Raw genomic sequence first — 12918 nt, 5'->3', positions numbered from 1 at the left:
TTGCATCACCTTGCTGCATCAACTCTCCATGTGTGTGGTGCTACTCGGCTCTACATACGGGGTGCACTCCTTGCACGTGGGGCTCCCCTATGTGGGGACACCCCTGCGTGGCACAGAACTCCTTGCACACATCAGCACTGCATGTGGCCCAGCTCCACACGGGTCAGGAGGCCCTGGGTTTGCACCCTGGACCTCCCATGTGGTAGGTGAACCCTCTGTCTGTTGAGCCAAATCTGCTTCCCTCTGCCTATTTTAATAAGCCAAAGAATGGAAGATTCAGAACTCTAGAAGAGACTACACTTGGGGTTCTCAGTAGAAGGAACACCTTTACTTTCTACTCAAGATAACATTCAGCAATCATCAGGTGGGACCTGCTATTAGTAGGTTTCTGCTTTAATTGCTGAACAGTTTCAAAGGTCTGAGCAGCTTTCAGAAGCCAGCCTCCTCACCCCGTCCCTCCTCCCCACCCCCAGCCCCATTCCCCAATGGCCAGACTACAAGAGGCTTGTCCATGGCCAAACACTGGAGCACCATGTGGTCACTGCTTCTCCTCCTTGAGAAGCCCTGTTTCTATCTTTTCTACCCAAGAGGCTGGGCACTGATGACACCCAATTAAACTCTGCCTTTTTTTTTTGGAGGTACTGACTTGCAGGCTTGCTCCCTTCTCTCTAGAGGTATTACAGCATTCTCACGACAGCACAGGACATAAAGACTAGAGAACCCCGTGAGCTTGCTTCCCTTCCCCTTGCTTTAATCTGGGAATTTATCTCCTGCAAATAGGGCACTCCTAAGCACTGCCATGTTAGGCCCTCTTAGTGACTGCCTGCTTCCAGAGGACTGTCCAGTGTCCCTGACCCAACAATCAACTGCTAAACAAATTGTAAGTGTTTACTCAGTTACCACAATATGCCCAGTGCTGTCTGCTCTGGAAGATGGAAGAAATACAATGGCAAAACCTCCAACGGCTCTTTTTTTTTTTTTTTAAGATTTATTTATTTTATTTCTCCACCCTTCCTCCATTGTCTGTTCTCTGTGTCCATTCACTGTGTGTTCTTCTGTGTCTGCTTGTATTCTCATTAGGCGGCTCTGGGAACCGATCCTGGGACCCGCCGGAGTGAGAGAGAGGCGATCATTCTCTTGTGCCACCTCAGCTCCCTGGTCTGCTGCGTCTCTTATTGTTTCTCCTCTGCGTCTCTTTTTGCTGCGTCATCTTGCTCCACCGGATCTCTGTGTGGGCCAGCACTCCTGCGTGCAGGCCAGCACTCCACGTGGGCTGGCACTACAGGTGGGCTAGCATTCCATGGGGCCAGCTTGCCTTCACCAGGAGGCCCTGGGTATTGAGCCCTGGACCTCTTATATGGCAGATGGGAGCCCAGTTGCTCGAGACACATCTGCTTCCCTCCATTGGCTCTTAAAGCAGATGAAAATTGAAACCTTCTGCCTTCCACTTCAGGGTTTTTGTACTCACTTTTCCCTCTATCTAGAATAATCTTTTCCCACATCGTCATATGGCTGGCTCCTTTTCATCAAGTCTTCTCTAACCACCCTACCTAAAGCAGCACCCATCTCTAGGTCATTGTCATATGATCCTGTTTTTATACTTCATAGTACTTACCGGAACTGATCATGTAATATGGAGATGCATTAATATGGAAATACAATTAATGAAACTCATGGATAAGAGTTAAATACATTATATATAAATATAGTTAATAAAAGAATATTGAAATATTCTTACATCAATGTCAAAGAAGGTACTGTGTTAATAATAGGGGTATGGAAAAAATATACCAAATATACGCTACGGACCACGGTTTGTGGAAACAGTATGATGATGTTTACTCCTAATCTGTGACAAATGTCCCACAACAGTATAAGGCAGGGGTTCTTAACAAGGGATCTGAGAGCCTGAATTGACATTCAATAAAAACATTCTTGTGGGGATGTGTTAGTGTGGGTATGATATATTTACTAAATAATACACAGTATAGTGTGGACTTAGCAAGGGTCGGGTGTTTTTGCCTGACTGGCACAGGGGTCCATGGAAAAAAAAGGCTGAGAATCCCTGGGGTAAGGGGTTGGTGGAGGGGTGTTGTATGGGAATTCTGCACATTATGCATGATTGTTTTGTAAGTTCACAACTTCTGTAATAAAAAATACATTAAAAAATAAAAAATAAATAACTGAAAAATGTGTACATGGGAAGTGGATGTGGCTCAAGCAGTTGGGCGCCTGCCTACCACACGGGAGGTCTCGGGTTTGGTTCCCAGTGCCTCCTAGAGAAGACAAGCAAGACAGTGAGTTGATGCAATGGGTCAGTGCAGCGAGCTAACACAAGATGACTCAACGAGATGACGCAATGAGGAGCCACAACAGGGAAACACAATGAGAGACACAACAATCAGGGAGTGGATGTGGCTTAAGCAATGGGGCACCTCCCTCCCACACGGAAGTCCCAGGTTTGGTTCCTGGTGCCTCCTAAAAAGAAGATGAGCACAAAATGAACAGACAGAGCAGATAGCAAGTGAGTGCAAACAACAGGGTATGTGTGTGGGGTCAAGTAAAAAAAAATAAATCTTAAAAAAAAATGTGTACACAATAGCATAGTTTTTGAAAAGTGACAGAAGTACGTTATGTCACAGAATTGGAGATTTAAAATAAACTCTCAGCAATTGATATAATAAGCAGAGAAAATATAAGCAAAGTCTTACATATTTGTTCACGTGAACAATGAATTTTACTTAATGCACAACATATAGAACAGTGTAAACAACAGCAAAATACGGCTGTTTCCATGCATTTAAACAAACACAGCAGCAAGAGGGAGGAGGAGGAGGAGGAAACAGGCCTCCTGTCATGGGCGGTGCTGAGCCGGGAGGAAGGGTGGAGGGAGGCAAAGAGAAGGGGGCAGTCGTGGACTTGCTCTGATGACGGGGCACAGGCTCCTCAGATGGGATGGATGTGGAGGGAAAGAGAGAAGTAAAGAAAGGTGGCGGAGCTGTCCCTGGAGCCCCGGTCAGCGCAAGTCCCTGGGCAGGAAAAGCCGGCGGAGGGGCAGGTTCCATGTCTGCTTCTTGGACATACTCACACACTCCACGACCCTCTCACTGACGACCAGGACAGCTGTCAGTCGCTGGCAAGTCCCCGTGAATTTCTGGGGAGTTCTCTGTGGTTCTCTGGGGCTGGCAGATCCACGGTTCCTGGGCAGAGTCCAATGAGTGGTTACTGTGCCACAGAACACTTTGCTTTCGAATTAATACACTGTTACAGAAATCCCAAACTTACCCTTTTTACCTTAAAGGTAAGTTTGGGGGCTCAAGTGGAGGTCTAACTATTCTTTACTACCTTCTCTTTCCTCACTCCCACAGTGGGATGAATGGGAGTTGGAAGTGTGTGCTTGACAGGTTTTTGAATATGGATGAACGTAATAGAATACTTTGAGCCTATCAGTTAGGGCTTTGAAAATTGTCTCATGCTTATTTCTGCAAAATGTGCAAAATAATAACAGATATCCCTTATTGAACAATTATTATAGACCAAGCATTGTGGAAAGTGCTCTATAGACATTAAGTCATTTGATCATTAGATGTGTATCACTGCCCCATTTTGCAACAAACTAGGGAGCTGCAAAAGTATGTTTCAGGCTCTAAAAATCCAAGCCACTCCCCATTGACCTGCATAAATTTGCATAAGGTCAGTCAAATTAGACATTAAACTTCTAAGACTGATGATTTGGCCCTAGTTATTTCGCTTAGCTTGAATAGATGAGACTGCATTGCCATACTGCACAAGACCTAAGCTTCCCCAAAAGGTAAAGAAGAAGTAAGTAACCTTACAAGCTGACCTTGGCCCTAAATCAGAGACAAGAGAGATTTCCTAGGAGAGTGCTCTGGGATTTCAGTTGAAATTCAGTTTAGAGTGAGTGGAGGGTCATTGATATCCTGCCAGAGCTAGTTACAAATCTGATGGTGTAGAATGTTGACCATGATGCTAGAAGTCGGTGGCCCCTGGCAACGCTGAAGTGTGTATGTGTGGGAGTGTTGACCACACAGCACCATCTGCAGGAGGGTGGCCAAGGCAACTGGGGACGCCTTTAGTTGCAGATTTACTTTCCTTGTGGTTGCTTAACTAACTCATGTCAAAATAGTGTCATTTATGGATGCGATCCAAAGAACATTAAGGATGAAAACAAAGTCATTCGGGCAAAGAATATCGATTACATCAATCAAAAGAAAAAAGCAATCCTTTTAAAGACCATCTATCATTTTAGGGTAGACATAAGTAGGAATAAAAGACTGATTTCAGAACAAACAATTTCCTAGTGAGGTTGAATTTGTTCATTAGTTGGTTGCACTGCTTCTGTTACAAGTAGGAAATGTGCAGGTCACTTAGTATTCTTTAATAACTTTACCAGTTGCCTTTTCTATTTTTCACAATTGTTAAAATTTAGGGAGAACAGATGTGGCTCAAGCAGTTGGGAGCCCACCTACCACATGGGAGGTCCCAGGTTCGATTCCTGGTGCCTCCTAAAAAAACAAGAAGAGGACGAGCAGACACAGAGAGTGCATGATGAGCAGACTGTGTGCAAAACGAGGGGGAGGTGATAAATAAATCTTTAAAAAAATCTTAGACCATTCAATGGCAGTCCTTTACAGAGTAAAAAGGAAAAAAAAATAGATTCAGAAGATAATCTTGTTCTACTAATCAAAATTCTTACACAAGAAGTCTTGGTACAGACCAGATGTACTTAGTAAGCTTTGAAAACCTGTGGTGGAAAGCACACAGCTAGTGGTGGTCCCTTCCACAGCTTTCCTACTGAGTAACCCAGATGGGGAATGAGCACAATCTGGGTGAGTGCAGGGGAAAGCTGGGATGAGAGCAGATATGGCTTAAATTCAGACTGAATCCTCTTTGGGGTGTGACTGATCTTTCACAGAGCTGTACCTCCTTCCTGGAAGGCCAATGGGGCTACCAGAAAACTCCCAGGTGAGCTGAAGTGATCTAATTCTCCTTTTGCAGTATAGATTCCATCCCCAGTCTCATTTTCAGAGCTGTAGCAGTTTGATATTACTTATGAATTCCAAAAAGAGAGATAATGTTTGTAAACTGGTCTGTTCCTTTGGGCATGGCCCTTTGTATTAGGTTCAGCTGAGATGCCTTTGATTAAATTAAGATTAGGGCTTTGATGTGACCATGTCAATGGGGCAACTCAGTTCCAGTCCCGCCGCCCTTGTGGGTTATATAGACAGACGCTCAATGAAGGAGACACAAAGAAGTAGATACACAGAGAAGACAAACAGAGGAAGAGAGACAGCTCCATAGACACGGCAGAGGCCCCAGGAAGAGAGATGAGCCATTTGCCTGATCGCTTACAGCTAAAGAGAACAGAGCAGCTGAGCCTGGAAAGAAACGAGCCTCGGGAGGGAAGATGAGCCCTCTATCAGCCTACAGCTGAGATCAGAAGAAGCTGAGAGCACGGAGCCTTAAGAGGAAGAAGGAAGGCTGAACCCTCGCAGACAATGCCCACCATCTTGCGTCAACACGTGGCAACAGACTCTGGTGAGAAGTGACCTTTTATTGGACCCTTTACCTTGAGTTGGACTCTTTAGGGCCTTTTAACTGTAAACTTCTACCCCACATAAATTTCTGGTACTTTGCATCAGCACCTCTTTGGCTGATTAATACAAGAGCAGACACAGAATTTTTATTTTCTCAATTTCATGGAACAGTCACCAACAAAAACTGCTCATGTGTCCTAACTATGTTAGTACCAATTTTGGAAAATCTGCTCAATTGGGAAAGATCCGCGAGTAACATTAGAAACCTATCAACAATGCTCAAAGCCTATACAGAGCAAACTGAGTTCCTGGACTTGTGGAGACAGGGCCACGGTTCCCATCTAAAGGCAGGGTGGCCTGGGCTCCTTCTCACCTTCTCACGCTCCAAGGGGAATTGTTCCAGCATTATGAAACATTTTACAGCTACGCATGGAGAACTGGCTCTGGAGTCCACAAATGGATCCAAGAGCTAGGTGTTCCAATTAGAGCTGTGTGACACGGGATAAGTTCCTTAACCTCTGAAACAGGGATTGGGATGGTTCCACGTCTCAGCAACGTGGCGAGGATTACAGGAGAGGCCACCGGTAATGTGCTGCACCCACTGCTTGTCGCTCCGTGGATAGGGGAACTGTCTGCATGACACCCCTTGCCCACATCTGAGAATGACAGCAGTTGCGTTTAGGTACTGATCCACTGTGAGGGCAAGAGAGGAAGTTTCACCTCCAATCATTCTGGAGATGACTTCGCTCTGGGGCTCCTCGGCTCTCATCCTGGTCCCCTCCTGAACAGCCCCCCACTTTCCCACACCAGAACAGTCCTTCAATTCAGTCCCCATGTTGAGGTTCATCCTCCAGATTGTCAACTAAACTCCAGAAGGGGAAAAGATCCCGATCTCGGCCCAAGCGTTTCCAAGGGCAGTTTAAACTGCATGGACTGTGGTTGCAGACCTGAGTGGGAATCGCCCCCCTCACTCCCCTCTTCACCACTTACTGTCTTAGGGAAATGTAGCCACTTCAACCTCTTTGAACCTGTTCTCGTGGTTACACAAAAAGGGTTATACCTCATTGAGTGGATGAAAGGATTAAATGAGAATATTTACATGGAAAGTGCTTAGCAGAGCAGTTGCTTTTCGTAGGCCATGCACAATTCATAAAAGCTATTGAATCTAGATCAAAAAGTGCTAGGTGACTGCAGGCTTTTTGTATAGAAACTGGCAAGTTAAAAAGAAAAGCTTGATATCTGACTCTCCTCATTCCCTGGTGAATGAATATACATTCTGCCTTTAATAAGACAGACTTTTCAGCTTGCTTACTGAGGTATAGCTCATGGTTTACCTACTTTACCTATTCACAGTTTTTAACCACTTACTCCTTATTCATCAGCATCATGTGTGCCAAGCAAGGGGCGCACTACCTATGATTAGTAATTTCATACTAAATTAGTTTCCTCTAGGAAGGAAGGGGAAAGAACTAACATTTCCATACCTGCAAAGCATTACTATGGGGTGGGGACCCCCTTTTTATAAATTGGTAAAACTGAGGATTAGGACAGAAGGTGAGCAGGTGAGGGAAGCAGTCCGTTCACAGGCAGAACCTGAACGCAGGTCTGTCTGACCTTGGCTGCGGATCTTTGCCCCATTCTGCTTGTGCTGACCTTTCACTTTCTCGGGTTTATTCAAGACGGCTGTGGCACGCCTTCTAAACAGGGTTCTCAGGCTGCCATCGTTTAACTAATAAAGGCCATTTACTCCCATTTAGCGGGAGTAATTCAGTCCGTTTTGACGAGGTTGAAATTTGGGTGTCCTCTTTGCTTTTCCTCCGGTGACTAAAAGGCGGTGGTCACTCCATCACAGTGGCAACGCGAAAACGCTTCAGGTAGATTAATTTTTGAATTATGATTCACCTTCTCTTTCCTGTTTTGATGGAACAGGAAACCGAACCATCCCTGCCAATAAAACGCTCGCCTTTCCACGCTGCAGACTCGCGCTAAATGCGGCCAAGCAGCAGGCGCGCAGGTGGGATTTCCTGTCGCCATTTTACGCAAACGCGGCTCCCCGGCGGGGACGCGGTGCCGCGGGGCTGTGCCTGCCAGTGTAAGCGCCGGAAAGGAAATCGGGGCCTGGGGCCCCTTCCCCCCCTTCCCCCTCCACCCCACCCGTGCCCGGCCGACGCCCCGGGACTTGGAGCGCCGCCGCGCGGTGGCCCCGCCGTGCCAGGCGGGCCCGGGGCCACCACGTGGGGTCTCCACGCCCGGCTGCAGCGGGCACTGGCCTCTGCTTGCCCAGAGGCAGGCACGCGCTCGAGGGGCTCGGCAAATCCCTCGGGTCGCGTCTCACCGGATCTCCAAAACGCAGCCCCGGAGCGCAGATCTCGGGCAGGACGGGCTAGGTCTGCCCGGCGCTGGGTCCGGAAAAGGGGAGGCGCCTCCCGCGGAGGGGCCAAGAGACAAAGGGCTGCCCACGGCGCCTAGGCGGCCCCCTCCCCTCCAATCCCGGCTGTCTTGGAGCTCTCCCCGGAGCCAACCCATTGTCCCCTCCTGGCCCGCAGATCCGGCCGCTGCCCGCGGAGCTGCGCTACGGCCAATCGCTCTCGCGGCCATTCTCAAGCTGGGCCCTTCCCACAATGCAACTCCCCTCACTCTTAGCCTCGGCTGGGCCCCGGTGTACCCCAAAATGCACCCTCAGCGGACCCCCCCCCCAGTTCCTCGGCCGGCGCGCCCCCGTACCCGCCCCCACCTCTATTCCCAGAGGCTCCCAGTCTCTCCGGCCGCCGCCGCAGCTGGGTTCAGAGCACCTGGCCAGGCCCCAGGAGGGCGCGGGGCAGGTGCCCGGGCTGTGCGTGGCCTCTGCTGCGACACGCGCGCCCCGCAACACCTCTCCACCCTTTCCCAGATACTCAGTCCCCGCCAGTCGTGGTGGCTGCCTGGTCTGCGAGCGGCTAGGAGAAGGCTGCTTAGGCGTGGATGCCAGGCGCGACACCATGTGACGGCCACGGCTCGGTGACACACAGCTTTTTAAAGAGCGGGCGCACCGGAGGGGAGGAGACGGCGCGCGGGACGCAGAGGAATGGCCTGAATTTCCCCTTTAAGCCCTCCCGCGCCATGGATGCACCAGGGCGCCGCGCCCCCCGGGTAGGAGTATGATCACGACTCAGGACCCTCAGCGCCCGAGTTTGTCGCTGTAAGTGCGAGGCAGGCGAGGAGAGTGGGGTGGGGGGCGGTGGTGGGGGGAGATTCTGATGCAATCGGACCCGAAAGGAGGAGGAGAGCGAGGCGACTGCGGGCTGGGGCCATCGCGCCGTTTCCCCTGAAGGTCGCCGGGAACCTCCGCCCTTCACCTTCCTCGGAAATCCGCCACGCCAGCCCTCCCCGCCCAGCTCTCGCTGACGCGGGCCACCGTTTCCCCTAGCAGGATCCTCAGTCGCCTGCAAGCCGCCGGCCGAGGCAGCCAGACCTGGACACAAAGGACGTGAAACGGCCGAGGAGGGAAATCCCGGAAGGGCGGACACCTGGGCATCTCTTTTTGCCATCTTTTCCTTTATTTCCCGAGGTAAGTTTTTTTTTTTTTTTTGTTTTTTTTTTAAGTTCCCTTCCCGGGAAGGCTGGAGGGAGCGGCGGCGGGGAGGTAGGGGATGTTTTAGATGTGCGAGGAGGCAGTCATGTGGACCAAGTCCGAGGGAGAGGCAGGAGAGCGCGGCCCGGGCCAATGCGCAGGGCTTTTTGCATTTAGTAAAGGAAAAGTCCAGGTCCCCCTGCTCTCCCCCGAACCCACACCGCAGCGTCAGGAAGCTCAGGGGACACCGATGTCACCTTGGCGTGGGCTGGGGCTTACTTTTTGTCCGTTTTACGTGGTGGTAGCGTGGTGCCAAATGTGGGTAAATTCTGCGAGGGCGGGAGAGTACAGTCGCCGAGGGCGCGACTGCATCCTGGGGCGGGCTTGACTCCCCAACGTGGACAGCCCGCGGGGCTCGGAGCGGAGCACGTGAGGCCCCTGCGGGTGCCGAGGGCGGCGGGCTGGGGGTCGGGGACTGGCCGGCGGCCTGCGCGGGCGCCCTGGCGGCGGGGAGGCGCGGAGCGCGAGCGAGCAGGAGCACGTTTGCCGCCCTGGCCTTGCGCGCCTCCCTTTCCTCTGTGATGAGGAGTAGGAGCACGCGGGAGCTGTTACTGAAGGGTAGTGGCACCGCCTCACTGCCTTGTCCCACCCTGAGGAGAGTCTCTCCAAAACGGCAAGGGGGAAACGGGCGAAGTGCTTTGCCGAGAACCGGGAGCCGCCGGACGCTGGCGAACAAAGGCCACGGCTGGCGCGGGGCCTGGGCGCGGGGCGCGCTCGCCTCGGGTTCCGTTTCCCCTACCGCGCGCCCCTCCGGTCGCTCCTTCACCCTTATCATCCAAACGGCGCCACAAAAGGCCGTCAGACCGGCCGGGTGGGTGCGGGGAGGACAGCGTGCGCTGGCCGCGTGCGCGCCGGGTGGCGATCCAGCACCCCTACCCCACCCCGCCTCCCGGCGCCCGGGACTCGAGTTCCACCGGGACCCCGCGGGTTCGCGGGTGCCCCCGCGCCGCTTCCCTGACGAATCCCCTGCCCCTCAGTTTAGGCGGAACTGTTGTGGGAGAAAGTGCAAGCGCTGCTGGCAAAAGGAATTTCGCGGTCGCGGCGTCACCGCGTTGCGGGTGCGTCTCACTGGCTTCCTTCGCCTTGCGAAGGTGGTGCTGCAACAGAGGCCTTTGTGTCTCCCTCTGCAGCGCCGACCCAGGGTTTTTGTGTGTTTTTTTAAAAAAACATTTTCCCCAGGGGAAATCTGACTGCCGCCAGCATCACGTACTTTCCCAGACGAATCCACAGTTGGGCTAGGAAGTAAGAACGAAAAAAGATGCTCGGAAAGGCTGTGGATTTGCATTTGGGAGGGATTTGACACCTAGGCAGTTGGCCTTTTAAATTTTTTAATATGGGGGAGGAAATAAACCTATGGTGTGCAAAATGCAGGGCCCACCGAGGCTGTAATTTGTCACCTTGATACAAGAAACTGTGGAGCAGCTCGTGCTTTTTCTGACGTCAGTGGATAGCGGAAATAAAACCTGAGCTGGGCGGCTGGGTGGCCTCATTGTCAAACGTCTGACGCCCGCCGGGTGCTCGCTCGGTCTGGGCAGTGCAGCCGAGTCCGGGCACCGAGCTGGTGCGCCGCTGCCCGCTCCCCCAGTCTGGTCCCTCCGCACCCCAAAATCGCTTTGCTCTTCCGAGTTACTTCAGGTCTTGGTTACGTCCCTTTAGGCATCTCGAAAACGGCCTAGTCTGGCTTGAGGTCTTCACGTCGACGAGCTTTACTTGCCTTTTTCTTTCTTGCATGTGTTCAATAAATGTTCGCTGCTAAGGGCTCTGTGGCAGGCGGCAACGAACAAGATAGAGTTGCTGCATTGTTGCTGCTTCCGTGAAGCTCCATTCTTGTGGCGGGAAACAGGCAAGAAATACGTGTGTACATCAGACCAGTTTCAGGAATTGGTTAATGCTGTAAGAAATAAAACGGGACCATGCAGTGGGGGAGGGCTCTTGAGATAGAGTGGCCCTCTGGAAGAGCCTGCCGGAAGAGGTGATATTTGTTCCAAGACCTGAATGATGAGAAGGTGGAAGAGGTGATATTTGTTCCAAGACCTGAATGATGAGAAGGTATCAGCTAGCTGCGTGAATAATGGGGGGAAACACTCAGGGCAGAAGATACAAAGACCCTCACTGACGACATATGCTTGGACTGTAATCTAATAATATAAATAATATATTAATGTCATGGAATATAATTCAGCAGAGGAGATGAATAGATTTTAAAGGCATTTTCAATCCTTCAAGAGCACTTTGTTGCCTTGTATTTTGTATATTACTCTGTGAAGTGAGGAGATTTATATTTCTAGAACTCAGTTCACATTTTTCAAGTGGCCTTGCCTCCTGAAACCTCAAGTGTGTTTCCACTGCCTACAGATAAATCCAGATTCCTTTGCCTGGCTGGCGGGACCTTCCACAGTCTGACTCACAGCCCCTTTCTGTCTCTTTGCCCTGCCATTCCCTTTCATGTTCAGACTGGAACGCCTGCTGCAGGCCTCTGTGTTTGTGAAGGTCTAGCCCAGATGCCACTGTACTACCTCTTCCAATAAGCCATCACTGATAACCTCATTCGCATTTTCATAAGGATTTATTTATCCTTCACTTGTTACCCTACTTTTGCTCCAGGTGGTGGAGGGTGGGGCATAAGGGTTCAGGTTTGGAGTCAGATATAAACCCCGAGTCTCAATTTGCCAGCTGAGGGATCTTGGGCAAATTCCTTAGATTCTCTAACCCTCAGGCTTTTTTGTTTTTTAGTTGGTTAAATGGAGATAATGATGATGAAAACGATGGAACTACCCGTTTTATTGAGTTATCCTGAAGATTTAAATAGATAATGGATATGAAGTGTTTATATATATGTATATTATATATAATATACAATTACATAATTTTATATATATATATAATTTATAAGAAACTTCAGGTTTCTCATCTGTCAGAGGAAGTGGGGAAAGTTGATCAGTGAAGTTCCTCTTACCTCTGAAATCTTATGACTATGTAATCTTTTAAAAATACTATTCTGAAATTAACATCATAATGGAAACTATTTGAATCTTTTCAAGCCTCTGAGAGAACATGCATCTATAAAAGGTTGTGTGGGGATGGGGGAAGTATATGCATGGAAGTAAGCACATGCAAAATTGCATCATAAACTTCAGAAAAAAAGACAATTTATGGAATGTTGACCCTAAATTAAGTCTTTAAAATCATAGTAATATTTATTTCTGAAATTTGAGTGCATTACATTTATTCCTCTGTAGTGCCAACCAATATATCACAGTTAGTTACTAACAGTAGAGGAGCTAAATGATTGGGAAGGCAGCATGGCTTGGGAAAAGGAGCACTGGGCTTGCAGTCAATAAACTGCTTCCAGTAAGTTACAACGTGTCTTCTTTGCCAATAACTATCTCGGGTGCCCTCCGGCAACTCATTTACTTTTTTGCGCATCCTTTTTTCATCTCTGCAATGCTAATAATAGTATCTGAGCTGCCAGCCTCCCAGAGTTGTGAGGAAAAGCTGGGAAAAAAACTTAGAAAATCCTTGGGTAAGTTAAAAGAACTATTCACGCTTATAGGTGGCTAGCGTTAAACATACTGCTTATCTGCAGGCTCGGTTTAGATTAGTGATTCTCAATGTTGTCTTCGTGTTAGATTCACCTAGGGTTTTTTTTTTTTTTTTTTTTTTTTTTTAAGTTTCTGATGCCCAGACTCTCTCTCCAGAGATTCAGAATTAGTTGGCCTGGGGTGGAGCCCAGATGCGGATTTTTTTTTT

The 12918-nt window shown here is 49.6% G+C and overlaps 1 protein-coding gene across 4 annotated transcripts in view; it reads left to right on the top strand.

Moving 5' to 3' along the window:
- Positions 1-7587: 7587 nt before the first annotated feature.
- SLC38A1 (solute carrier family 38 member 1) overlaps positions 7588-12918 on the top strand; it is a 67790-nt gene continuing 62459 nt past the window's right edge. Inside the window, exons 1-3 of one of the 4 annotated variants that reach the window (XM_071218793.1) lie at positions 7588-7650; positions 8449-8736; positions 8968-9105. The gene's annotated coding sequence lies outside the window, so the exon portion shown is untranslated. Of the gene's footprint in view, positions 7651-8302; positions 8737-8964; positions 9106-12918 lie in introns of those variants that run through there. The other 3 variants (XM_058307861.2, XM_058307862.2, XM_058307863.2) reach the window with 3 other exon arrangements.

Source organism: Dasypus novemcinctus, chromosome 12, assembly GCF_030445035.2.
Source record: "Dasypus novemcinctus isolate mDasNov1 chromosome 12, mDasNov1.1.hap2, whole genome shotgun sequence".
Classification (NCBI taxonomy): Eukaryota; Metazoa; Chordata; class Mammalia; order Cingulata; family Dasypodidae; genus Dasypus; species Dasypus novemcinctus.
The sequence above is the reverse complement of the archived record's forward strand: the minus strand, read 5'-3'. Positions and strand labels throughout refer to the sequence as shown.